The 24265-nt window shown below is 37.3% G+C and overlaps 1 protein-coding gene across 4 annotated transcripts in view; it reads left to right on the top strand.

Moving 5' to 3' along the window:
* The window catches only part of ncoa3 (nuclear receptor coactivator 3), a 340425-nt gene that overhangs the window by 56775 nt on the left and 259385 nt on the right, over positions 1–24265 (top strand). For 3 of the 4 annotated variants that reach the window (XM_028811623.2, XM_051932914.1, XM_028811618.2), the window contains exon 2: positions 13163–13213. The exons of the other annotated variant lie outside the window; for it this stretch is intronic. The gene's annotated coding sequence lies outside the window, so the exon portion shown is untranslated. The remainder of the gene's footprint in view (positions 1–13162; positions 13214–24265) is intronic. 4 annotated transcript variants of the gene reach the window in all.

Genomic DNA, 24265 nt, shown 5'->3' with positions numbered 1-24265 from the left:
CGTTTTATTCTTTCACAGATTTCATATTTTTTTTTTTTTATTTTCGGTTTTCAGTTTTATTTTTCATTGATTCAGAGTTTTGCGTTTTTTTATATATATAATATATTCTATATATATAGAGAGATATATATATAATAGAGAGATATGTTGCGCAGTTTACTGTCAAATAATGCAAAGAGTACATGACACGTGTTTCGCCCACATTTGGGCTTATCAGGCGTGCACATTCTCTACTGCTCCCCTCTCAGGGAATCGAATCTTGGGCGTCAGAGACGAAGCCGCTTTACGCTGCACCACGGTATGTGGTTCGTTTATTTTGATAGTCTGTAGGTCCGGAGTAATTACATTCATTGCATTCGTAGTTTGAGTCTCGACGACCAGAATTGTGTGGGTGGTTACCTACCAGGTAACGCTTGTGGTTGGTCTGCCATTCGGCAAACATCCGCCACAGTGCCCTCTTTTAACCGAGAAGATATATATACTGTGAGTAGCAACAGCTACAACAAAACAAACAATAATGAAATGATACTTTACATTCCTTTTAACAAAACCTTATTTTGCAGTTTCATCTGTTAGGTAGGAACCCAGATCCTCCATGATGCTGTATGCTGCTAAAATGTCATTAAGATTTAGCCGGTTATTGTGAAGTGACTGAAGTGCTGCTTTTGAAAAGGTGGAATAGTTGCAGCTCTCCATAAAGATAATATGCCAAAAAGTACTGATCTCCAGTACCTGTAATTATGCAAATTATTTCAAATGATTCTTAAACCTTAAATGTTTACAGATTGAAAATGTGCATCATTACATCTGTAGTTTCATTTACTGTATATCTTAAAACAGTTTGCTTTTGCCTTGTAATCAATTAATCTACAAGACACTAAATCCAGGAGTTAAACAGAAAAAAAATGAGAGACCCGCCTTTAAGGGCTCGTTGCATTTGAGGAGAAGCCTGCTCTTCTGCCCAGGTTTATAGGTGGCGAGTTTACAATGGAAGAGTCAACTGTGGACCTCGTGTGCCTCGTCACCATGAGGTAAAACATTTTATTAAACCCAGAAACCGCGTTAATTTTTTAAAAGGCAAGCCGTTAACGACCAGTGCCATTCACTATTAACATTTTTCTGTGGGAAAGACTTTACATGGAAATTATATTTAACCGGCGTTTACGGTTAGATCTGCCTACATAAAAGAATTACCATACAGCCAAATGTTTAGTCATCTATCAATATTTGGAGAACTATGTGCTCTCGGGTATCAGTGGTTTCATCAACTACAACATAAATGTTATTGCAACGAATCTTTCAAAGAACAGCGTCCATATGTTTTTTCAAAGACACAGGACAAATGGGTTTGACGAAGACTGCTCATTTTCTGGCAGCGCGCCTCCTTGTTTACAATGCTTAATACAGAAATGACGCATCTTTGTCATGTTTTTGAGCGGCATGTCTGACTCGCCAAAGTATCTTTTTGTGTCAATTTTGCAGTTAAGCTCACGTTTATTTTTTTACGTTAGCGTATCTAATACTGTTTGCTTCGACATTTCTGTCTCGTGCAGCTAGCTAATTCGCATGCCTTTTAATGAGAAAACATACAGGAAACACATGCACAAACAGATGAGAGGCACGACTGAATTTCTACAAAGAATTGCATTCAATTGAAAAACAACAAACTAGAAAATAGTATCTGAATGATAAAACTACAGATTTTTCAATCGTTCAATTTATTGAGAGGTTTTGTAACACCCCTTCAGTCTCAATTCCGCACATTTTTGTTTTAAAATTTAAAATCTATTTTTATGCGTTAATTCTTTGATTCCCTCTGTGTTTTCTGCATCGCAGAAATCATAGGGCCCTACAAGCTGCCTGTTGGGCTGTTTTCTGAAAAGAGCACACAGCATTATAAAACAACATATGTATTTTTTTTTCTGACTGTTGACTACGATTTTGACATTTCCGCTTTGTTTTGATGCAATATATGTTAGCGCATCTCTGTGTTCTTCTTTGATCTCACAGAAGCATGGTGGTGCAATAGTTGGCACTCCTGCCGCACAGCTCGGATCACTTTTTTGGCCACAGTAATAGGTCTAGTATAGTTGGCAGACATTTCTTTAGCCCTCAGGGACACTTTAAAGATGATTGCACCATTATAATCCAGTCAAATCTAGCTCAGTCTGTCCCCATATACTGCAGTGCATTTTGCCAAGTTCGGTGATATTCAAGAACACTTCTGTGATTTCTCTGAACTCAAGGCGAAGTGAACACTGCAGAATTCGCTCATCACTACTGATGATGTCCTTCTCCATTGCCATGAGATTTTTAGGTAGTTCAAAAGAAAACAGAAATAGTTGCCAGTAGCTTTGATTTATAGAAAATACATAAAGCAAAAAAACTTAGGATGGTAATATCCGGTTCAAATGCATCAGCTTCACCACAAGACAGTCTTAAATCTGCCATTATTAGTGACCAACCACCTACTAGCTTTGATTCTAGTTTTGTAATTTTTAATGTTTTTCAGTCTGTTGATATTGAAATGATAATATGGATGTGGTAACTATATTTTTGTAGTTAATTTCTCTTAGCACTTATTTAATGAATTAAATAAAGTTTTAAAGTTGTCAAATTGGACAAAAATAAGGTTGAAATATTCAATTCTGGGTGTTACATATACATTTTGTATTTGCATTTTTGTACTTTATTATAATGGTAACATCAGTGGCAGCAACAGCGAGAACCAACACCAAAACCAAAACACAATAAAAAAATAAATCATATTGGTACTCCAGGAAACTGTTATTTAAATATACAGTAGACCCCCCGCAAAGTCGCGGTTCAGGGTTCGCGGACTCAGTCGTTCACGGATTTTTTCTTAGAACCTAACTATTAATCGTTAGTGGAAAGCACAAATATCCTCCGCAATTTTTTATGGCTTTTTTTGTGGCAATACTGTGCTGTAGAGAGAACAGGAAGCAACCGCTGAGGGAAACGCGGTTTGAGATGATGAAAGTAGCCAATCCAAGAGCATTATTCATTTCTCCTTGCTGATGACTGATTGCTGCTTTGTGACGCGTCTCCAGGTGAGTGTCCTTGTGTTTTCCATTTTGTTATTGTTTTTATGTTTAAACATACACAATGTCATTGAACTGCCCTGCACCTTCTAAGGTTTCTGGAACTGAGCCTAAGCGCCAGAAGAAGTTTAAAACACTCCAGGAGAACGTTGATTTGCTCCAGGAACTAAAAAAAAAATGCTGCAGTAGCGCGCCACTATGACATTAATGAAAGCACTGTATTCTACATAAAGAAGAATGAAGCCGTGATCTGGAGTACCGTATCTGTAAGTTTCTGTGATAGTGCCAAAAAGGAAAAGACCGTAAGGAATAAAAATATTGTCAGGATGGAACCTGCCTTGGCATTGTGGATCACCGACTGCAGGAAGACGGTAACATCATCCATGAGAAAGCACGGAAATTGTACCAGCAGTTCGCTACAGGAGACAACGTAGCAACTTCCTATGACAATGTTCCTATAACCTATAAAGAAAAGCCAGCACGAAACCCCACCAGAAGAAGACCCATACAAAGATACAGCTCCTCCTGAAGCGCCTGAAGAAGAGGTGCCACCCAAGGAGTTTTAAATCTGCTAAAGTTTTATAGCTACTTCATCATCATCATCATCAATATCATTCATCATTGGTGAGTATCCATACATTTTACTGTATTTTAATTAAATGAAATTATAATGTACTTACTCATAACAAAGAAAATGACCGCGCATACCGAGAATGCGCTTGCATGAATTACAGTACGTATAGCAGTAACATCTGTATTTTACATTCTAGCACTGTGGGAGACATAGCAGTACAGTACTGTATAGTAGACAGGTTTACCTTTACATTCTGTTTTTAGGTAATGTATTAAGGTAATTTTTTAGGTAATGTATTAATGTATTAAGCGGAGTTTAAAAACAAAAGTGCTTTGGGGTCATACTGTATTTAGGGTTGAAACTATAAAAATAGGCATTTAATGGACATTTTTTAACCACATCCAAAAGTCGTGGTTTTTCACAATTCGCGGGTGCTCTAGGAACGTAACCCCCACGAATTTTGGTGGTGTACTGTATTTCATATTACGTTTTTGGTACAGGACATCAGCTGTGGGCTACAGATAGGTATGTATGAAACACTGTTATAAGCAGTTGATGCTTTGCTTTGTGGTAGTGTGATTAATAAAAAAAAAAGGGGGGGGGGGGAATAATAATAATGTAGTGGACCATGGTGCCAGCATGTGTAGATCTTAAAGAATTAAGCTTTATTTCATGGCTGCTTTCACGGCTGCCTGTGCTGACAAGGATCAAGAGAATTATGAGTCAGTTATGTTAGCAAGACTGCAACAAGATGCAAGTAGCGAATGAAGTAAAAGTGTAGACACGGGGCCGACAGGTCAAATGTGGACTTGTTTTATTATTTTGGAGGTGTCCAGTGTGCAGCAGCAGGGGACTGATTATATCACACATTTCAGAATAATAAGACAATTAGTTAGCACCTTTGGACTCCTCCATAAATTTGTCACAGTATCAAGTCATGGCCTGCACATTGTCTACTTTTTCTTCCTTTTTAACAGGTGCAACAATGTTTTAGTAAGGATGGCTTGAATATTTTTTTTTTTTTTCAATTACACAACATTGTTATTAGCATTTAGGCTTTTTACAGGGTTGATTTTATGGTGTTGTAGTAAAAGTAAAATCAAAATTATGAGTTGTTTTCTATTTGCTTTATTGAGAAGACTTCAGCTTTAAACAACACAGTTATTAGGTTTAGGAGTAAATGAAAGAGAATCATATACAAAATGATCATTTTAATGCACTGGAAAATCATTTAGGAAAACTGCTCTAAGTACACTTGTAAATTGAAGTGTGGAGCAATAGGAGAAGGAGGGGGGGAACCTGTGTTTCTGAGGGGTCTGCCTGTATGATTTATTCATGAAGATAACAAGCTAACCATTCAAAATTATGAAATGGCTGATCGTGGAAATAAAGTAAAAAAAACAGATCTGTTAAATTGTGCAGCTTTGCATAGCGTGTCTAGAGTATCTTGATGCCAAAATTAGTGCGCGAAAAACAAAACTTTCCTTTTATTATCAAATGCCCACTTCTGCCTTCAAATTAGACTTTTTTAATTTTTCAAGTAATTTCAAATTATTTTCAAATAGTGATGTTCAGTCTGACAGTCCTAGATGTTTTTTTCATTGTAATGCAATTGTTTCTGTATTTGTATTAAAACAGAAAAGTCTAATGATTCAACAAATGTATACAAACCCTTTTGTCAGTTAAATGATCTTGGCAAATAGTTTACAAAACTGTTTGGACTTTGCAACAGCAGTCTGTCATCAGCCACTTTTTCTCAACATTTGTTCGGAGCAGACAGTGATGCACTGACATTCTGGTCACTTCTGAAAATGGATATTTTTCCACAGAGTGTTGTAACATATCTCTAAATAAAATTAAAACTCCGTTGCCCTTCTTTATCTCTGCACCCATTAAAAAAAAGCTGCATCTACTAGAGTAATATTGAAATTTCTAGTGGTTTTGGCAACTATAATGCAATAAGCTTAGTGAGAGTAACATGGAAGAGGATCAGAAACTAAAACAGCAATTTGAAATGATTTTACATGTTTTGTTAGCTTTAAGCTGGCCTTAAGTTGTGTATAGCTTCTTTCATATTGTAGCAGAAGGTTGGTTGAAAGCTTGTTTGGAATGTATACTGCTCAAAGGACAAATTTCTTTTTCTTAGCCAGGATCTTTTTTCTAAAGCAAAATGTGTTTTTTTTTTTTTTTTTTGTGTGTGTGTGTGTATGTATTACCCTCTTTAACAGCCATAAGTCAAGTGTAATAATTGTACTAAACTGTTTATCCTTAATATAGTGAATTAATATTTAGCTATTATAAAATATTTTAAAGTTTCCTCCTTACTCTCAAACATGTTTTGAAAAATGTATGCACTGTAAGAAGGTAGTTGCATAACTATACATATGCAGTGTAAGGGCATATAAGTATTGATGTGTAAGGTTGTGTACAGCTTAGACATGTATATAAAGGTTTCCACATGTACAGTATGTTTATTAAGTGAAATATATAGAATTAAAAGGTACTTTGTTATTTTTGTGGCATGTTTTCCTCAATTGCATAAAGAATACAGAATATACCACCTCCCCAACCCCAAAATAAAGCTTTGTTCTCGAGGTTAACATTCCTTGAAAGGGTTAAAGTTCAGTTAGAGAAAGCTCTGTAGTGATTGGCTTCAGAAAGGTGAAATTAAAACCACTGTAAACTTTTGACCCCACTGAAGCTTTGTAGGAACGCCCAGCACTGGCATGGATTTTATTTTTTCCCCTTTCCCTCCCTCTCAGTCTCCTTCTGTCACTCTCTGTGTTCGTGCTACATTGCATGTAGGCTGGTGGGGGTTGGGGTGGAGGCTGTGGCAGTGCACTGGGAATGCAGGAACAGTGCTTGACATAATAAATACCAGATTAACTTAAATGTCTTTTGGAGGTGTGTGTGTGTGTGTGTGTAATATATAATAATATAAATTTTTTTTTGGGAATGCCTTTAAATGTAAAAAGGTATTTCAGTGACTATTATTGGTTCACTTTAAATTGCTGTCTTGACTGTACCCATAATTTATTTCTTTTCTGCTGAAAGTTTTGTGACAACTCTTTCTATAATGCCCAGTTTTAACTGTGTCATTTGATAATTGCTGTGTAAAATCAGTCATGTATACTTCCAAAGACCTTTTGATGTCAGATACTGGTGCATTTCTTGTATTTGTGCAGTTTTTGATTGTACTGTAATAGAGTATTCAGTTGTAGCTTTGATATTTTTATTGTCTTATTAGCCCTGTTAATTCACTTGTTATACTCCCAGCTTTGTTTTCTGCACTTCACCCATCTTCTCTTGCCATCTGTTGCAGTTGCCCCACAGAAATTTAGTGTGTTTTATTTATTATTTATTTTTTCCCTGCATTTTACAGCTGGAATAAACCAAGTATACATGTGAATTTTCATACCAGCATTTTTCCAGTCTAGGTAACAGGGGTGGAGACAATACCTTTCCAAACGGCCCCCTAGAGGTAGTCAAACACTGCACATACACCTAAACCAGTGTTTCTCATTAACTTTTGGATTGCAGGTGGCTGTTGCTGCATCACAAGCACATGAGACTTGCTCCGGGTATGATAAGCCAACTAATTCTGATGGCACTCACTTCAGCCTTCAATAATCCACACCCCCTTCCCCCAAACGCAGCACTTCAATTTTATTTTCCATTTGTAACAGTGCTTATTTTTGCCTTTCAGTTGGGTGTGGTGAAGCGAGTGTGATTAGAAACAGGATAAACAATCCATTGAATGGCTTTCTTTATCCATTTGATGAAGGAGTGGGGGGTGTATTACACTGTGAACAAGGCACTAGTTGAAATAGCTGTTAATTTTGTGGAATGATACAGAGACACTTGGTGGTTGAAGGGGGTTCCCCACATGAAACCCGCAAGCAGCAGCATGGCATAGTGTGGTGTGGCATGATTCAGAGACATTGGAACAAAGAGTGGTCCCCAATGGAAGTCTGCAGGTGTGATTCAGTGACGTTCAAGTGTGGGGGGGAGAGACCGGAAACCCCACGTGAAACTCCAAGGAGCAGTGTGGCTTGTAGCAGTACAAATGCATTCCATTAAAGAATGGCTCCTGTGAAAATTTGCACAGCCAGTGACATTTGATCAATGAGCTTCTCACTTTAAACTTCCAGGTGATTCACAAAAAGTTTCAATCTGGAAAAGCAGAGCTTGGAGAACTAACATAGGGAGAATGTGTAGAAGACAGTGTCTGGATGTGGTAATTGAACCCATGATGCTTGAACTGTAAAAGTGCATGCCAAGGAGCTTCCAAGTTATACTATGCAGTACTTACAAATCAAGCATTGCATAGAGTTCTTCAGCAAACATGTCATTCTCTATAGACTTGAAACTGTGGCTGAAATGTAATTAATGTTCTGTATCATTAGCATTATGCATGTTTCACAGGACTTAGTCAACCATTCTTTTTTTCTTGAAGATATTTCCCTTGTGTTAACCAAGTTTTATTGCATATCAACCTAACAATCTTCACAAACTGTCACAGAAGCTTGTGTGTACAGATACGTAATGATTAGCTGTCGCATACGCAGTATAATTCCTGTACTTTACACACAGCTGTGAGGTAGTACAAGTGACCAATCCTAAATAACTTCATTATTGAAAATGTCTGAAACTCAGTTATCCCATGGTAAAGAGTCTTTCACTGTACAGTATGTGACATGACAAGTGGAATCTTTGATAAAACCAGATTCACTCAGCCCAGATTAATTGGTCATGCAGCAGCTTGTTTGGCTGCTAATTAAGAAAAAGGAAACAATTAAGGGGCCCAAGTCAAGTTAATTAAACCTCAAGCAAAACAAGTTAGTTACCAGCAAAAACTGGTCACTAAGTAAGGAGATGGTTAGAATGAAAACCTGCAGTCACTGTACCCCTCCAGGACCAGAGTTCGACACCCCTGCTTTAGAACACCATTTCAGGTGGTAAATTAATACATCCTGTGATTGAAAATAAATAAGTTAAACTTGAAAAATACCAAACTTGTTCTTCTAATGATTAGAAAGCTATCCAGAAGAAGAAAATGAAAGGCAGTGCAGTTTTTAGCTTTGTGCATTGAAATGATGGGAAGCTATTTATAAGCAGATAATTAATAAGGCTGTGTAGTGAGGCAAATAAAAAGATAAGTAGGGTTCTGTGCTATACATTAGCTTATGTGTTAGTTCAGCATTCTGTTTATCAATCATATAATGACTTTCGTACCGCTTGATTTTGTCTACCTTCCTCTATATCTTGAATGACAAAACAGCCAGTGTCTGTGCCTGGGCGTAATGTGATCTGCCATGCACAAGAGGGCTTCAGTGTCCAATATGTGATTTTCTAACCTACTTGGTCCAGACAAGAGTCAGGTGAGCTTGGAGCTTATCCCAGGCTGCATATGGCGCAAGGCAGGAACAAACCTTATACAGGGCACCAGTCCATTGTAAGGTGAACAGTCACATACACACACTAGAGCCAGTTTAGCATTGCCAATTCACCTAAACTGCATGTCTTTGGGCAGTGGGAGGAAATCTTCTTGGACTAAGGGAGGATAAACAATCTTCATGCAGTAAGGACCTGGGATGTGAACCGCAGATTCCTTACTGCAAAGTAACAGGGCTACCACTGTACCACCATGCCTCCTGCAAACAAAGGTAGCAAGATGCTCAAAGTAAGAGGGACATAAGGGCTGGAATACCTAAACGTGAACAGTAAGACGCGCAAAGAAAGAGTGACATAAGGTCTAGAATATTCAGAGGTTCCTAAATGCATGACGTGATTAAAACAGATGGACTTACTGTTGTGCCTGTTTTACTAAGGGGCATTTTGCTGAACAAGTACACTTATGTTTTTAACAGGACTTCTTCTTTTGGCTGCTTCTGTTAGGGGTCGCCACAGCTGATCATCTTTTTCAATACCTTCCTGTCCTCTGCATCTTGCTCCATTACACCTACCACCTTCATGTCCTCTCTCACTACATCCTTAGGCATTCCTCGTTTCATCTTACCAGGCAGCTCTGTCCTTAACATCCTTCTCCCAATATACCCAGCAACTTGCTTCTATGACTTTGTCTCCAAACCATCCAACTTGAGCTGACCCTCTGATGTACTTATTTCTAATCCTCTCTATCTTGGTCACACCCTGTACAAATCTTAACATCTTTAACTCTGCCTCCTCCAGCTGTATCTCCTTTTTTTTCGTCCCTGCCACCGTCTCCAACCCATATAACATAGCTGGTCTCAATACCGTCTTGTAGACCTTCCCTTTCACTCTTGCTGGTACAATTCTGTCACAAATCACTCCTGACACTCTTCTCCACCCTGCCTGCACTCTTATTCACCTCTTCCACACTCCGTCACTCTGCACTATTGATCCCAATTATTTAAATTGCTCCACTTTTGCCAGCTCTACTCCCTGCGTCCTCACCATTCCTCTGACCTCTCTCTCATTCAAATACATATATTCTGTCTTGTTCCTGCTGACCTTCATTCCTCTCTAGAGCATATCTTCACCTCTTCAGTGTCCTTGACCTGTTTCCTACACTTGCTACAGATCACAATGTAGTCTGAAATCATCATAGTCCATGTATATCACTCTGTATTCCTCCCTCTTCTTAAAGTACATATTCGCCACAGCCATGTACATCCTTTTCACAAAATATACTTAAATGTGACCACCTGCGTTTCCTCAGCTTGACACCATACCTACCCATCACCTCCTCTGTTCCCTTCACCAACATGTCCATTGAAATCTGCTCCAATCACCACTCTCTGTCCCTTGGGTATACTCTCCACCACTTCATTCATCTCACTCCGGAAATCTTCTTTCTTATCCATTGCACTTCCAAATTGCTGGGCATATGCATTAACACTCCTCAACACACCTTCAATTTCCAGCTTCATAGTCATCACACTATCCGACACTCTTTTCACCTCTAAAACGCTCTCGACATAGGGTAGGGGTTATCCTGAAGGAAGACTATTTCTCCTCCCATTCACCATGGTAGAACAATTTGAACCTGCCTCTGATGCACCTGGCCTTACTCCCCTTTCATCTGGTCTCTTGCAAACACTATATCAACCCTCCTTCCTTCCATCATATCGGCTAACTCTCTCCCCTTACCAGTTATACTGCCAACATTCAAAGTTCCTATCCTTGCTTCCACTCTTTACCTTCCTCTTCTCCTTCTGCCTCCAAACACTCCTCCCCTAAATTTAAAATTATTAGATGAATAGTTAATAGTAATTCCCAACCTATGCCCAAATCATATAGGGAATTTCCACATCAATATTTTATATTTTGAAATAAAAGGATTAAAAACAACTCGTATTAAACTAAGAGTCTAATTACAGGCTACAGTTATCCTCTGATTAGGAATGTATTATAGTGAAAACCAAAAATCATTAGTAATTCTAGAAGACTAAGTTTGAAGACCGCAATGTTTTATACTTTGGTAAAAGATGCCCTTTTATGGTTGAGTAAAAACACATTTGTGCATTATTGCTGTCATATTTGAGTGTTAATTAATGTTCATGACCAAGCAAAAGATGTGAGGTGTTCAGTATTACTGAAATGTTTTTTTTTTTCAGTATAACTCTTAATTGCATTAGAGCAGCAATTTGCAGCCTCTCAATAATTTAAACATTTGAATTATCTTTTTGAGTAATTGTGATTATAGTGAAGTTTCTTTTGATAAGAATTAATTTTTTACTTATTTTTTGGCATGTTGTTGTTTTTTATTACATCTGCTTATAAATATAATGAATTATTATTATTTTATTATTTATGCTCTGATAGTCACTAGGCAGGCTTTAAGTTAAGGTGGACTATGATTTACTGTTTAACACTAGAGTCCCTGAAGGCTACAAAAAAAACCAAAACAAAAACGTATTGCTGGGCCACCTTAAATTCCTTCGCAGCTCTCCATTAGCGTCTTTTGTTTTGTAAATGTGCTGATCAGCAGAAGCAGCAAGCAGACTGATGTCTCATCCCCACTATCGACAGAGCTCAACTCAGGCAAAAAGCTCTCCCAGCTCAAGCCTTGTTTATTTCGGTGTGAGGTGCCTGGATTTGTATAGGGTAAATAATATATCTTTATTTGGAACACATGCATTTCATGCGTTTTCTGTGTCTACAGTGATCTATGTAAGTGTAGAATGACAGGAAATGAAAGAAATGTTGAACACATCCCTAAAACAAACTTTTTTTCGTGTTTTAGAACTAATAACAAAATTGACATGAAGTGTATAATGTGTGAAGACTGAAGTCCAAATATCAAATAAACACTTTCACAAAAGGCACATGTATAACAAAACAAGTGCACTTTTATTCAAGAATATAACTGAAGAAAACGAAATCGGGTTAGGGTACGATACAGATACAACTGCTTTGGTGGTACTTTGGTAAGAACAGCTGACTCGTAATCAAGAGGTCGCAGGTTTGATCATGGCTGCTTCCTGAAATTAATGTTTTGAGTAGTGAGATGCTCGTATTGTTACTATTATACAATAAAACGTACATTTAATTTGAGTCTTTAATAGCCTGTATAAATTTATGGTACTTGTAAAGGTTAGCGTGTTTTTTTTTTTTTTTTATTTAGTTTTTTTTTTTTCCTCAGCCGCGTTTACGCTCCCCCGATCTGATACTGCAGTTTTCAAATAAAGACCTGCTATAACAGAGGTGAACTCAGATGAGAATAAGCAAAGCATGCCAAGCTCACCAAGGTATCCTGCAAAGTTCTGTTTGTGATTGTTTTGTGATGGTCTTTAGATAAAACAAAATTATATGTTACTTACATTAAAACCACATTGAATGTTATTTACCTGTTTACCTTGATTTATTTATCTTCCTACAGCGTAATGTCACAAGTAGACAGCAGAGCTTCCTGTGTTTGATTGACACGGGCATGCTGACAAAGTATATAAAGAGCTCAGTTCCAAAATCGGCTAAGTACAAAAGATAAATTTTGGAGATAAATAGGAAAATCTGGCTCCGTAAGCAGATTTTGAAACTAAATCCCCAAAACTATTGCGCCACACTGTTGCAATTAGCAGGTTTTGAAGCTCAAACATATTTTCAGCGCATGACCAACTGCATGAAAAGTCACAATCACGTGTTCACTAAATTTTACCAAAAGGTGTAATTAGCAGATTTTGGAACTCGCATCTTCATATGTGTAATGCCACTAAAAGTACGGTTGCACCTTCCAACTGCAGCTATAGACTCTTCACTACGCAAGTGACTGTCCACACTAAGTTTTAGATCTGATGGTGTTTGTGCCTAAAAAAAAGATGTCTGACTGCATTCTCATAACTTTGCTTGTGTACTGAAGTGTCAGCATGGCGCTTGCTGATTGGCACATTTACAAAACAAAAGACGCTTATGGAGAGGTGCGAAGGAATTTAAGGTGGGCTGGGATTATGAGTGTTTTTTGTAGGCTTCAGGGATTCTAGTGTTAAGAAAATGGGAAGGGTGACTTAAGTTGCACTCATGCTGAATTTGAATTTTGTTTCAGATTTAAAGGCAATGCAGTAAATCAATAAGAATAATACAGAGTACTAATACGGTGAGTAGCTGTTTTATTTGTGATTTGGTACCCCATCTGCCTTTTGTATCAGTCAATTTTGACACAATAAACTGATAAATGTGTGGTATTGGAATGGTAGACTATATGGCTTCCATTGAATTCCCTAGTTGTTGAAGATTACCGGCTGTTAGGTAATTTCTCTAAACGACGAGTTCCATGTCACTAGACTGATCTTTGAATGGTCTGATATTGATGATTAAGAAAGCGGTTTCATTAATAATTGTAATTTGCTTGGTACCATTCTAAGACATTGTAGCCTTGAGACAAAGAGCATTATTCTGTTCATTTCATTGCACCTGTGTGTAATCTACACTTTAATTGCCAACAAGTTGGTTACTTAGAATTATGGGGATTTTGCATTTCCTGGCTCTCGAGTTAGCATTAATCAGTAGGGGTGTTCATCAGGCCAGATATTTTAATAATTCAGTGTTGTTTTGTAGCCCAATGTATTTTTTTTTTATCCTTTTACTATTAAAAGTGGAGCTGTACATACCCTCTATATGTATATAATATAATATTACATGTTCTGCTTTCTGAGAAGTCTCTTGTTAGATTAGTCTTGTTTGTTTGTATACTTATTGTAGCCTATTGTATTCTACAACATACATGTCTACAGCCGTTCCCTTTTGTGATTCAAGCTGTAATGTCTTTAGTTACACCCATTTCCTTCTGAATTAGTTACCTAGATAGCATTTTGTTGATCCTTGTTGGGAAATTAATTTGCTCTAGGAGAACACAACATAGTTATAGTTGAACACTTCCATTTTTTCACTATTACACAAATGCTGGACATAATAATAGTAAAGATTCTCAATGTACATTGATTTTGTAGCATCCTTAAGGAAATGTTATCCTTCTGTATACATGTCAGTTATGACCAGCAAGAGTGAAAACAGGCACAATGAGAAGAGGCATTACAGTGTCTGACAGCTGATGGATTATGGACAGCATTAGTCATGTTAACTTTAAATTTCATCATGGTCCTCTTTTCTGCTGTGGTCTGTAGTCTGTTTATGGTCAATCTTGTAGTCGTAGCAGCTTTCTTAAAAACACATTTGTAATGGAATGGTAACTAGTCCAGAATGGATTCCTGACTAAGGGTCTACTCACACTAGGCACGTTTATTCTGTACTGTGCCCTACTCCCCTGCTGGTTTGCACTCACACTGTGCTTAATGTTCTGGGCCCGGGCACGCTTTTCGTCATGACCATGTGACTTCGTATAAAGCCAAAACATGATCCGATTACGGTGTGATTGGATGCATGTTAAAGTAATTTTACTTATTTTGTGGTTGTCTTGAAGTCGTGTAGGACAGGATAATGTTCTACCCTATTACAGATTTATTGAGTGTGCAGTGTAGCATTTTGCTGTTAGTGAGTGAAGAGCTGAATATGATGCAGTGTTACTCAGATATATTGAAATTAGATACAAGTCATACAGCCAACGGCCTATAATCTCTTTGTACAATCGGAAATATGAGGAGACCTCTTTGTTTTCAAGGGTTTTTTGCTTTTGTCCTTCTAATTGGGACCTGTTATTTCACATGGACTTAACATGAGAATAATCCCTTTACAACTTTATATATTTGTGCCTTGCAAAGCTGCTTCTTGTTCTTCGAATCAAAATGTCTGCTGAATACTGCTGACTACTCATGTGTCATGTATTATACTCTTTTTGCATCTTGTAATTGGTCAGTGATTTTTTTTAAAAGTTAAGTTTTATGATAGAAAAAAGTTTCTGAATTGAAATGCCATTTCTTTGTTTAAATTTTATAAAATATGTATGGTTTTGTTAAAAACATTGGCTTAGGTGCTTGTAGTTTTCCACATATTTGATATACTGTATTGTAAACAAGAAAGTACCATTTGGGTGGTGGGATGTATTATGCATTTATCAAAGCAGCTCTCAAACCCAAACATGGAAGACCGTCATCACTAATTAGACCTTTACTACAGTCATTTTGCTAATGTTCCTTCTTTAGAGTTGCAGTTATTCCCCATTCTAAATATGAAAAAATTGCTACCTCTGCTACAGTTGGATGTACAGCCTATATTTAGATTATAAATAGCCGCTCTACTGGTCTATAAACTATAATTTACAAAGAAAGTTGTAATTTTTTGTGTTTTTATTGTGCATTGCTAAACAAAGCTTTAAATTACAGAAAAGGTGTGGTTCAGAACTTTGGGAAGTGTTCTGTACATTCAAAAACATGTCAAGGGCCTTTTTTAATAAACTGAGGAATGAAAATTTTATGTATACAAAAATTGGTGATGGTGGAGTTGGTTGATTTATTCAAATTTTTATTCTCCTTTACAGATATTTCTTATTGAGAAAGAGAAGTGCAGTCAGTCAGTGGCAAAAGAAAAGCAAAAAACAGTATATAAAACTTTTAAAATGTAGTTAAAGTATACATTAATGTGGTTAATGTTTTTGTAAACTGAAATTGTAATAAAAATAGTGAATATGTTTTGAATGACATTTACATAGCATTATGTGTATTTTTTTTAAACTTTGTTCTGAACAAATACTAGCAACAGGAAAAAGTAGATTTTCCTAAGCTGTAGTACAAGCATAGTTGGCATTCTATTCCTTTTCTGAGAGTTTTTGTTACCTACAAAAGTAGCCATTTACCTTTTTTTTTCTTCATTTGACTTTTTATTTGAAATAATGTGGAGTGTGTAGTTTTAGATTTACGCACTTAATTTATGTGATATTTTCTTTTTAAAATATGAAATGTTCAAAGTTACTGCTAACAGAAGGTGGTAATTTGACTGTGCTGTGTTACAGACCTGTTTAATTGAAGTCTAGTTGACTTTCTGACAGCTTTTTTTTTTTTTTTTTTTTTAAGTTAATGTGAACCTTTCCAATTCAGTGTTGAGTTTGAACCTATAAATATGTAATAAATAAAAGCTCTGTAAAATTTGTGAAACATATTCAAAATCGGTAATTGGTGGGGGTGTATGTCTCTGACCTTCCTATGTTGTGTTGGACTTACTAAACTCAAGGAGTTATTCTGTAACACAAGCAAGCTAACTAAAAATCCTAATCTTTACTTTTTTCATAGTATAACATATAATATATTCATGTCATTCTAGGCTTAGCACAAATCATAACAGTAATGATTAAAAATTGTGATGTTATTTTTTTCAACTTAAAAAGTAAAATGGTGGCCAAATAAAGATGCAAGTGTTTGATCTTGAAGGTGATGGTTACATGATCATAATCTAGTGGTCAAGTCCTTTTTAAATGCAGATTCATGCCACGTACAGTTAATTTATCTATTAGGGGCATTTTTAATAGCAAAGAGTTTCTCAACAAAGCAAATCATCATCAGTATGAGGAGTTTTTAAGTGTAAGGAAATCGACACATGAAAACCACACAATGTTTCTATCAGACAGTATTTCCACTGTCATAAGGAACCAGGCAGTGACTGGCTAAACCCATTTGCTGTTTTATTTTCCATTCCCAGTTGTTTTCAAATGTTTCTAGAACTGACAGTAAAATGTTTGCTACTTTCAAACACTTGATGCAAAAACAATCTGCACAAGTGGAAATAATGTCAGGGCTGTGGTAGTGGTGGTGTTGTGGTCACTGAGTGTTTCTTCATATGTCACCATGCAGTCTGTATATGAAAGTAATTATTATATTTGACATTATTTTAGAACACTTAATTTAATTACTTGAATTACTTTTGCTTTGTGTAGTAAATGGTTTGAATACAACACAATTTCTGAAATGTATTGGACCAGAGACAAAATGCAGAACCTGATTTTCATGTGTTTCACCTAAATCGAGGATTGATGGATTGATTCAAGCTTTAAAAATAAAGTGCTGGGCAGGTTTAAGTAATGATGCATTTGGTTGAAAATTCACTCTGCTTGGTCTGTTGAATTCTTGGATATTATAATGGACAATCACAAAACTGATATTCCTGGGTTACAATAGTCCAGAGGAGGTGCCTTTGGGCTTTTCAAATTAAATTTGATATGGCTGTGATATTTTTTTTTGAGCTGCATTTTAAAAAAATGTCTGATGCTTTCACAGGAAAGCAGATATGGATTAGCTTATCCTCTTGCCTTTTATTTTATGCTGTGACCTGGCATCTTGGAAACTGTGCAGATTTCATGTAGTGTTCATTTATTGTACATTATTATATGATTGTATCATTAATTTTTTAATTGGTACGTGCCTATGGCAGTGTTAAAATAATTTCCCATTATAGAATCTATACTAATAAAAGGTAAAGCCCTCACTGACTGACTCACTCACTCACTCACTCATCACTAATTCTCCAGCTTCCCGTGTAGGTAGAAGGCTGAAATTTGGCAGGCTCATTCCTTACAGCTTACTTACAAAAGTTAGGCAGGTTTCATTTCGAAATTCTACGTGTAATGGTCATAACTGGAACCTGTTTTTTGTCCATATACTCTAATGGAGGAGGCGGAGTCACGTATCGCGTCATCACGCCTCCTACGTAATCACGTGAACTGAAAACAAGGAAGAGATTTACAGCACGAGTCAAACGCGGGAACGAAGGTAATTGGATACATTAATGACGTTAATTGTTGAGTGTCTTTTAATACTGTGTAAGCATACATATTAACACGTGCAATTAAACGTGTCCATTTACGGGGTGATTTCTCAGACTTAAAAGCTTGCCTTTTATTAAAAAGGTAAATGCAAACTGTTTTCATTCTGAAGGGCACAAACCACGTTAGATTTCAGCCGTTAAACGCGCAAAAATGTCGGTACACCAGATAAATAAGCGCAACATATTATCAGTTGTATTGTATGCTTACAATACATATAGAAATGTGTTAATCGTTAACTAATAGTATGGGATGGTGTTTTTCGACTCGCGCCTTGATTTAAACGATTGCATGTCTTGGTGGGTTTGCGTAGCTTATTGCCAATATCTTTATACCTCTTTTTAAGACTTATTGACTGAAACGGGCTTTCACGAAAAAAGTTAGGGCTTTGCTACAGGATACACCCTCCACAAGTTAAGGAAGTAAAAATAAAAGGTATATATTTCTGTTTTATTTAAACCTTTTAAGTTCGTATGCATAGCCCCATTTAGCTGTCTTAGTTTTTTTTTTTCTTCAGTAATATTTAATCTCCTTAAAAAAAATAACATACGCATTTTACTTTTTTTGTATCTCTTTAGTAATATTTTAGTGTAAATGGTTAACCAGTATTTAAACCTTTTATGCTACTTTATAAAGTTATTTTACACAATGTTGAAAAATTAATAAGAAAGCTACATATTTTGGCAGCTGCTGCTTTAATTTTCAATGAAATGAAAAAAGCTCTCCAAGAGAAAACCTCAATGAAGAAGAAACAGTTTGCACTATCTAAAAAGGAGAAACCCTCATTTATAAAGGTTTGCTGCAGATGACTTAACTGAAAATAAATGAATAGTTCCTATGTGTATAATACATATTTATCTATTTGACTTATGCCTTTATTCCAGCAACTTGCAACATCTGAGGTACAATTTGTTACATTACTTTTGTTTTTTGCAGCACAGGCAGGTGAAGTGACTTCCTCAGGGTCACACAGTGGTGTCAGTACTAGGATTTGAACTGACAAGCTCCGGGTTTGCTGAAATATTACTGAAGAAAGAAAAAAAACGAAAACGGGCAAATGGGGCTATGCATACAAATGTCCATCCATCCATTATCCAACCCACTATATCCTAAATACAGGAGCCAATCCCTGCCAACACAGGGCACAAGGCAGGAAACAAACTCCGGGCAAGGTGCCAGCCCACCGCAGGGCCCACACACCACAGACAATTTAGAATCGCAAATGCACCTAACCTGCATGTCTTTGGACTGTGGGAGGAAACCGGAGTACCCGGAGGAAACCCAGACAGACACGAGGAGAACATTCAAACTCCACGCAGGGAAGCGAACCCGGGTCTCCTAACTGGCACCTTTCACTGTGCCACCATACCGCCTGCATACAAACTTAAAAGGTTTAAATAAAACAGAAATATATACCTTTATTTTTACTTCCTTAACTTGTGGAGGGTGTATCCTGTAGCAAAGCCCTAACTTTTTTCATGAAAGCCCCTTTCAGTCAATAAGCCTTAAAAACAGGTGTAAAACTAAACTTGCAGCATCGCTATTCAATTACACTTGCCTAACGCCTCTCCTAAGGGGAAATACTGTGGGATCTGGGCATCCGTCAAAGCACCAATCACAGGCCCGATTAGAAAGCGGGAAGCTGTGATTTGTCGTCTCCCTCCCATGTAACAATCACAGCCCGTGTTACAACGCACTATGTATGTATGTGTATGTATGTGTATATATATGTTGATATGTGTGTGTGTGTGTATATATAATAAATATATAATAGTGTGTGTGTGTGGATGTATATATGTATACAGTAATCCCTCCTCCATCGCGGGGGTTGCGTTCCAGAGCCACCCGTGAAATAAGAAAATCCGCGAAGTAGAAAACATATGTTTATATGGTTATTTTTATATTGTCATGCTTGGGTCACAGATTTGCGCAGAAACATAGGTGGTTGTAGAGAGACAGGAACGTTATTCAAACACTGCAAACAAACATTTGTCTCTTTTTCAAAAGTTTAATCTGTGCTCCATGACAAGACAGAGATGACAGTTCCGTCTCACAATTAAAAGAATGCAAACATATCTTCCTCTTCAAAGGAGTGCTTGTCAGGAGCAGTGACTGTCACAGAGATAGAGAAAAGCAAACAGATCAATAGGGCTGTTTTTCTTTTAAGTATGTGAAGCACCGCACAAAGCTGTTGAAGGCGGCAGCTCACACCCCCTCCGTCAGGAGCAGACAAAGTGAGACAGAGTTTGTTTTTCAATTAAAAATCAATACTTTTAAGTATGCGAAGCTCCGTGCAGCATGTCGTTTCAGGAAGCAGCTGCACAAAAGATCACAACGTGAAGATAATCTTTCAGCATTTTTAGACGAGCGTCCGTATCGTCTAGGTGTGCGAACAGCCCCCCTGCTCAATCCCCATACGTCAGGATCAGAGAAAGTCAGCGCAAGAGAGAGAGAGAAGAGTAAGCAATCTAGCTTCTCAGCCATCTGCCAATAGCGTCCCTTGTATGAAATCAACTGGGCAAACCAACTGAGGAAGCATGTACCAGAAATTAAAAGACCCAATGTCCGCAGAAATCCGCGAACCAGCAAAAAATCCGCGATATATATTTAAATATGCTTACATATAAAATCCGCAATGGAGTGAAGCCGCGAAAAGCGATGCGCGATATAGCGAGGGATCACTGTATAGCACAACAAAACCCCACATCCTACATGACTTTGAAAGGAAACTGAAGCACGGCGAGTAAACCCACCAGAAAAACATGCAAATGCAAGGCAGGCACGCCGCCGTGCCCCCATATGATAAATGCATGCTTTAATACATTTCACCATGAAAATTATATTAAGTATTAATCTTAGCATTCTAAATGTTCATGGAGCAGGAAGATCATGAAGTGAATGTATTCTGTGCGGCGATTGCTGCCGGCGCCGCCTCTTAGTGCAAGAAGAAGTCAGTTTAAGAATCACTTAACACAAAGCATTTAATGTGCTATATAACTTATGACGGGGTTTGAGAAAATCTAGTAAATTAAATATTCATTTTACGATGAAATTTAGTTTACGATGTTCTTATTTAATGACAAATTACGAGAATAAAGTCAACATGTCGACTTTAATCTTAACATATAAACGGCGAGAATAAAGTAGAAATGTCGAGAATAAAGTCAACATGTCGTCACACTATTACACAGTACCCAGGTACATTACACTGTATTGAAAACAAATAAAACAAGTACAACTTGGCTTGCAGTATTATCCAGTAGTATAGAAACAGTAGTATAGAATCAGTATTTACACATCTGACCAAGTATCTCCAGGCGACGGACGTGACTCCTTTTTTTCGGCAAAAGTTCTTCTGTTCATCATGTTCAACTTTATCGTCAGCTTCAGTTTCGGAATGCTACCTATTTGGTGGTGTAGCAGTGAAAAAGAGCCCTAGTGCAAGAAATCTGTGTTTAGCGGTGTAGCAGTGAAAAAGGTCCCCACTTGAACAGTTTCCCGCTGCGCCACGTTCTGAACGTTGTTTAGGCAATTTAAACCAGTGTTGCGGTATAAGAAAAATCCATATCATAAAAAAAATAAACGGTTTTCGGTATGAACCGGTATACCGCCCAGCACTAACGGGTACCCACCAATGATGTATGATATTAATGAAGTAGTTGTGCAGTACAATGCAGAGGATTTAAAACTCCTCGGGAGGCTCCTCTTCTTCAGGCACTTCAGGAGGAGTTGTATCTTTGGACGGGTCTTCTCCTGGTGGGGTTTCGTGCTGGCTTTTTTTATAGGTTTCAGGAACATTGTGATGGGAAGTTGCTACATTGTCTCCTGTAGCGAACTGCCAGTACAATTTCCATGCTTTCTCATGGATGATGTTACCGTCCAGGGTGATGTTCTTCTTCCTGCAGTCGGGGATCCACAATACCAAGGCAGATTCCATCCTGACGATATTTTTATTCCTTACGGTCGTTACCTTTTTGACATTATCACAGAAACTTAGATACAATACTCCAGATCGCTACTTCGTTCTTCTTTGTGTAACGTGCGGTGCTTTTCATTAATGCCATAGTGGCGCGCTACTGCAGCACAACTTTTTAGTTCCCGGAGCAAATCCAGTTCAGCCTTCTCTTGGAGTGTTTTAAACTTCTTCTGGCGCTTAGGCTCAGTGCAAGAAGCATTAGAAGGTGCAGGGCGTTTTGGTGACATCTTGTGCATTTTAAGAATATCAAAATGAATACAATAACAAAAAGGAAAGCACGAGGGCACTCGGCTGGAGACGCGTCACAGGGCAGCAGTCAATCAGCAGCAAGGAGAAATGAATAACACTATCGGATTGGCTACTTTCACCATCCCAAACCGCGTTTCCCTCAGCAGTTGCTTTCTGTTCTGTCTACAGCACAGTATTGCCACGAAAAAAGCCATAAAAAATTGCGGAGGATATTTGTGCTTTCCGCTAACAATTAATAGTTAGGTTCTAAGGAATAGTCCGCAAATCCTGAACCTCAACTTCGCGGGGGTCTACTGTATATGCACATGTATGTTTTAATCATTTTAAATCATTAATTGCACTCCAGCATTTTGTATTGTTAAAATATACATTTACTATATTTATATTTATAAGTGTTTTTATTCCCTTCAATGTATCAACTAGACATTCAAAATTCTTGGGGTGTAACCATAAAATATGGATTACTATTTTAATTATGTAGTACTTGTTTCTTACCAAAACATCTTACCAGCAACAAATAATAAACATAGTACAAATCTTTAAAAATAGCCTATTGTTTAGTAAGCAGCAATTTCAAATTACTGTTATTTTCTTTATCCAATTAAAACTGGAAGCTGCTGCATTTTAAACAAGCTCTGCCCAAGTTCAAGCAGTGCCCGTTTTAACTTAAAGGACACAATTCTTTAAAGCAGCCTTACTTGCCGTTTGTCTGTTTACACAGTACAACTTCTCTGATTACTTTTTTTTCAGTTTATTACTCCACTTTTTTTGACCTAAAGGCTAATATTCCAATCGCCTCTTGATCACTAATAAAACAAGCTTCCACTTGTTGCTGTTTATATACAATGCAGGACATTTGCTGCAAAAGAAAAAAAAAAGATACACGCTGGTTCAAGTATCGTACTACCTTGCATAAAGGAGCAGTGCAACTAAATAACTGTAAAGCTTAGAAAAGCAGTTGTTGACGATACCGTTTTTGTGATCGGCTATTTTACCTGTCACTGATAGTCTTTTGTTTTGTTTTTTTTTTGAAAATCTGCCAGTTTCAATCTTTCGGAGCATCTCACATACTTCACAGCTGTCTTCTTCAGTATTCCCACCTCATAGGGCTGTCTGTGGCCACCCTGAGGAGCATGTGCCTTACAGGTCAGGACTCTGAGGTTGTTACAATGCTAAGGTCAGGATTTGTGGAGACTGAGGGCTGAAAATTTTCAAGTATTAAAGATCAAAGCTTCAAAATTGCAGATGCTTTATAATTGTGGTTATCCCTTTGGTAGGCAGTAGTCTACAACAGGTCATGTCTGTATGTGGCTTCATTTTCATTGGTTCAGACTAGTGCTTGGTGGGTGGCAACTTCAAGTTTTGCTTGATATGGATGTGTTTTGAACGCAGAATGTGCTTCTTGAAATTATTTATTAATGTTTGTCAGAACACACGCACTTCTCCAGATAGGAAGCGGAGGATGAAACACTGAAACATTACAAGACAAAAGCATTTAGCCTTAACTTCTAATGCTGATTTAACTAGGAGCAAATAATTGTGTTTGCACCACATCAGCATTATCAAATTTGTCTCTGCTGTTTCAGGACTGGTGCATACTTGATGTCTGAAGCTTAAGATCTGTCTGTGCAGCTATGGCATGGTGGCTCGTTTTAAGAATAGGTCCCAAGCCTGAATGGCTTGATGACTAACAAAGAGTACCATCACTGAGAGAAGGAAAGATTTAACTGCTCTATATTTAAAATGTATAGCACATAATGCATCTCGCCAGTTCACATCAAATATACTTTGTAATACACCTTTTGAATCCTTCATCTTTATGAAACAATTTGAAGAGATTTATTTTTGGATAGGTATTTAATGTGTATTGAGGTGAACTGTGAATGGATATTTGGAAAGCTGTCTAACTTTGAGTGCTTCAACAGGATTCTTAGCTTGTGCTGCAAGTGTCATTATACATGGGAATAGGTTGTCTTCTTTGTATCTCTCTGAATATTTATGGTAAAGAGATAGTGGTGACTAGTAGAGGGTAGTGTTGAAAACCAAAACCAGAAGAGCATATCCCTGCTTAACTAAATCAACTGTGAGGGGATATAATGTTTTTGTACCTAGTTTCTTAAAGGTAAATCCACACCAGATGTATGTACACAGGTCTGCTACAAATGTAAATGTTTGCTTCTTCCAGTAAACATTTAGCAAAACCAGTTCGTAATTTC

This window comes from Erpetoichthys calabaricus, chromosome 10, assembly GCF_900747795.2.
Source record: "Erpetoichthys calabaricus chromosome 10, fErpCal1.3, whole genome shotgun sequence".
Taxonomy (NCBI): domain Eukaryota; kingdom Metazoa; phylum Chordata; class Cladistia; order Polypteriformes; family Polypteridae; genus Erpetoichthys; species Erpetoichthys calabaricus.
Note: the sequence above shows the minus strand (reverse complement) of the source record. Positions and strands in the feature narration are given on the sequence as shown.